The following is a 5,000-nucleotide window of genomic DNA, read 5'->3' on the forward strand; positions in this document are numbered from 1 at the left end:
TCGACGCGGACCCCCCCGCGGCGGGGAAGGGGAAGCGTCGACATATTCGACATAGTCGAGCGAGTACGACGTCCGGTCGGCCGAGGGCCCCCGATGCCCCTGGACCCCCCCCCCCCCCGGGGTGGGCCAGACGGAAAAATGTCAAAGTCTGGTTGTCGGCCAGGGGTAAGTGTGTGTCCCTGTGCCCAGGCAGGGTGCACCGAACCCGGGCGAGGCCTCCGGAAGGGTCCCCTGACAGACCTCCAGGCCTCGGGACTTTTGACAGAGAACCAGGGCGGGAGGCGCGGGTCCCTGTACCCAGGCAGGGCGCGCTATCCTTGGGCACAGGATCGTCGACGCGGACCCCCCCGCGGCGGGGAAGGGGAAGCGTCGACATATTCGACATAGTCGAGCGAGTACGACGTCCGGTCGGACGAGGGCCCCCGATGCCCCTGGACCCCCCCCCCCCCCCCCCCCTCCGGGGTGGGCCAGACGGAAAAATGTCAAAGTCTGGTTGTCGGCCAGGGGTAAGTGTGTGTCCCTGTGCCCAGGCAGGGTGCACCGAACCCGGGCGAGGCCTCCGGAAGGCTCCCCTGACGGACTTCCAGGCCTCGGGACATTTGAGAAGGATCAAGGGCGGGAGGCGCGGGTCCCTGTACCCAGGCAGGGCGCGCTATCCTTGGGCAAAGGATCGTCGACGCGGACCCCCCCGCGGCGGGGAAGGGGAAGCGTCGACATATTCGACATAGTCGAGCGAGTACGACGTCCGGTCGGCCGAGAGCCCCCGATGCCCCCGGGGTGGTGCCGACGCGCCAACCCGGAGTCAAGAGGGAAAATGTTAAAAGTCGGGTGGTTGGCCCGTGGGAAGTGTGTGTCCCTGTGCCCAGGCAGGGTGCACTGAACCCGGGCAAGTCATCTGGAAGGGTCCCCTGACAGACCTCCAGACATGATGATTATCTCAAAACTGAGAACCACTATGAGATCGTATTTGAAAGCCGAATCCAGGCGACAGTTCCATGAGCTGGGCATGTCGGAGTGGTACGCTTTCATAAAAGTGTATCACAGCATAGCGACCGGGTATCTTAGAACGGCCTCCTGTGCCAGAGAGCTGGGACGTCGAGCGAGTCGAGCCAGTCTGGCGGGCGGTCCGCCGAGGGTGCCCGTCCCCCCGGACCCCCCCAGTGTGGGCCAGACAGAAAATGTCAAAGTCCGGTTGTCGGCCAGGGGTAAGTGTGTGTCCCTGTGCCCAGGCAGGGTGCACCGAACCCGGGCGAGGCCTCCGGAAGGGTCCCCTGATGGACTTCCAGGCTTTGGAACATTTGAGAGAGATCAAGGGCGGGAGGCGCGGGTCCCTGTACCCAGGCAGGGCGCGCTATCCTTGGGCACAAGATCGTCGACGCGGACCCCCCCGCGGCGGGGAAGGGGAAGCGTCGACATATTCGACATAGTCGAGCGAGTACGACGTCCGGTCGGCCGAGGGCCCCCGATGCCCCTGGACCCCCCCCCGGGGTGGGCCAGACGGAAAAATGTCAAAGTCTGGTTGTCGGCCAGGGGTAAGTGTGTGTCCCTGTGCCCAGGCAGGGTGCACCGAACCCGGGCGAGGCCTCCGAAAGGCTCCCCTGACGGACTTCCAGGCCTCGGGACATTTGAGAAGGATCAAGGGCGGGAGGCGCGGGTCCCTGTACCCAGGCAGGGCGCGCTATCCTTGGGCAAAGGATCGTCGACGCGGACCCCCCCGCGGCGGGGAAGGGGAAGCGTCGACATATTCGACATAGTCGAGCGAGTACGACGTCCGGTCGGCCGAGGGCCCCCGATGCCCCTGGACCCCCCCCCCCCCGGGGTGGGCCAGACGGAAAAATGTCAAAGTCTGGTTGTCGGCCAGGGGTAAGTGTGTGTCCCTGTGCCCAGGCAGGGTGCACCGAACCCGGGCGAGGCCTCCGGAAGGGTCCCCTGACAGACCTCCAGGCCTCGGGACTTTTGACAGAGAACCAGGGCGGGAGGCGCGGGTCCCTGTACCCAGGCAGGGCGCGCTATCCTTGGGCACAGGATCGTCGACGCGGACCCCCCCGCGGCGGGGAAGGGGAAGCGTCGACATATTCGACATAGTCGAGCGAGTACGACGTCCGGTCGGACGAGGGCCCCCGATGCCCCTGGACCCCCCCCCCCCCCCCCCTCCGGGGTGGGCCAGACGGAAAAATGTCAAAGTCTGGTTGTCGGCCAGGGGTAAGTGTGTGTCCCTGTGCCCAGGCAGGGTGCACCGAACCCGGGCGAGGCCTCCGGAAGGCTCCCCTGACGGACTTCCAGGCCTCGGGACATTTGAGAAGGATCAAGGGCGGGAGGCGCGGGTCCCTGTACCCAGGCAGGGCGCGCTATCCTTGGGCAAAGGATCGTCGACGCGGACCCCCCCGCGGCGGGGAAGGGGAAGCGTCGACATATTCGACATAGTCGAGCGAGTACGACGTCCGGTCTGCCGAGAGCCCCCGATGCCCCCGGGGTGGTGCCGACGCGCCAACCCGGAGTCAAGAGGGAAAATGTTAAAAGTCGGGTGGTTGGCCCGTGGGAAGTGTGTGTCCCTGTGCCCAGGCAGGGTGCACTGAACCCGGGCAAGTCATCTGGAAGGGTCCCCTGACAGACCTCCAGACATGATGATTATCTCAAAACTGAGAACCACTATGAGATCGTATTTTAAAGCCGAATCCAGGCGACAGTTCCATGAGCTGGGCATGTCGGAGTGGTACGCTTTCATAAAAGTGTATCACAGCATAGCGACCGGGTATCTTAGAACGGCCTCCTGTGCCAGAGAGCTGGGACGTCGAGCGAGTCGAGCCAGTCTGGTGGGCGGTCCGCCGAGGGTGCCCGTCCCCCCGGACCCCCCCAGTGTGGGCCAGACAGAAAATGTCAAAGTCCGGTTGTCGGCCAGGGGTAAGTGTGTGTCCCTGTGCCCAGGCAGGGTGCACCGAACCCGGGCGAGGCCTCCGGAAGGGTCCCCTGACGGACTTCCAGGCTTTGGAACATTTGAGAGAGATCAAGGGCGGGAGGCGCGGGTCCCTGTACCCAGGCAGGGCGCGCTATCCTTGGGCACAAGATCGTCGACGCGGACCCCCCCGCGGCGGGGAAGGGGAAGCGTCGACATATTCGACATAGTCGAGCGAGTACGACGTCCGGTCGGCCGAGGGCCCCCGATGCCCCTGGACCCCCCCCCCGGGGTGGGCCAGACGGAAAAATGTCAAAGTCTGGTTGTCGGCCAGGGGTAAGTGTGTGTCCCTGTACCCAGGCAGGGTGCACCGAACCCGGGCGAGGCCTCCGGAAGGCTCCCCTGACGGACTTCCAGGCCTCGGGACATTTGAGAAGGATCAAGGGCGGGAGGCGCGGGTCCCTGTACCCAGGCAGGGCGCGCTATCCTTGGGCAAAGGATCGTCGACGCGGACCCCCCCGCGGCGGGGAAGGGGAAGCGTCGACATATTCGACATAGTCGAGCGAGTACGACGTCCGGTCGGCCGAGGGCCCCCGATGCCCCTGGACCCCCCCCCGGGGTGGGCCAGACGGAAAAATGTCAAAGTCTGGTTGTCGGCCAGGGGTAAGTGTGTGTCCCTGTGCCCAGGCAGGGTGCACCGAACCCGGGCGAGGCCTCCGGAAGGCTCCCCTGACGGACTTCCAGGCCTCGGGACATTTGAGAAGGATCAAGGGCGGGAGGCGCGGGTCCCTGTACCCAGGCAGGGCGCGCTATCCTTGGGCAAAGGATCGTCGACGCGGCCCTCCCGCGGCGGGGAAGGGGAAGCGTCGACATATTCGACATAGTCGAGCGAGTACGACGTCCGGTCGGCCGAGGGCCCCCGATGCCCCTGGACCCCCCCCCCGGGGTGGGCCAGACGGAAAAATGTCAAAGTCTGGTTGTCGGCCAGGGGTAAGTGTGTGTCCCTGTGCCCAGGCAGGGTGCACCGAACCCGGACGAGGCCTCCGGAAGGCTCCCCTGACGGACTTCCAGGCCTCGGGACATTTGAGAAGGATCAAGGGCGGGAGGCGCGGGTCCCTGTACCCAGGCAGGGCGCGCCATCCTTGGGCAAAGGATCGTCGACGCGGACCCCCCCGCGGCGGGGAAGGGGAAGCGTCGACATATTCGACATAGTCGAGCGAGTACGAAGTCCGGTCGGCCGAGGGCCCCCGATGCCCCTGGACCCCCCAGGGTGGGCCAGACGGAAAAATGTCAAAGTCTGGTTGTCGGCCAGGGGTAAGTGTGTGTCCCTGTGCCCAGGCAGGGTGCACCGAACCCGGGCGAGGCCTCCGGAAGGGTCCCCTGACAGACTTCCAGGCCTCGGGACTTTTGACAGAGAACCAGGGCGGGAGGCGCGGGTCCCTGTACCCAGGCAGGGCGCGCTATCCTTGGGCACAGGATCGTCGACGCGGACCCCCCCGCGGCGGGGAAGGGGAAGCGTCGACATATTCGACATAGTCGAGCGAGTACGACGTCCGGTCGGCCGAGGGCCCCCGATGCCCCTGGACCCCCCGGGGTGGGCCAGACGGAAAAATGTCCCCCCGGACCCCACGGAGGCGAGAGAAAAAAAGCGTCAAAGGTCTGGTTGTCGGTCAGGGGTAGGTGCGGATCCCTGTGCCCAGGAAGGTCAACCGAACCCGGACAAGGCCTCCGGAAGGGTCCCCTGACAGACTTCCAGGCCTGACGATTTTCTCGAAACTGAGAACCGCTATGAGATCGGATTTGAAAGCTGAATCCGGGCAACAGTTCCACGAGCTGGGCATGTCGGAGTGGTACGCGTTCATAAAAGTGTATCGCAGCATCGCGACCGGGTACCTTCGAACGGCCACCTGTGCCAGAGAGCTGGGACGTCGAGCGAGTCGAGCAACTTCGGCGGGCGGTCTGTCGAGGTTCCCCGGACCCCGGGGTGATGCGCGCCCGGCCTACCCCTCTTGGGACCTGAGGGGCGGAGCTAAGGGCACAATTCCACGTTTTCCACCGCGGTAGGTCCCCCGATCGATCTGGCGAGGCGCGATCCGGCGGGGAGCGG

This window comes from Hyla sarda, unplaced genomic scaffold, assembly GCF_029499605.1.
Source record: "Hyla sarda isolate aHylSar1 unplaced genomic scaffold, aHylSar1.hap1 scaffold_2322, whole genome shotgun sequence".
Lineage (NCBI taxonomy): Eukaryota > Metazoa > Chordata > Amphibia > Anura > Hylidae > Hyla > Hyla sarda.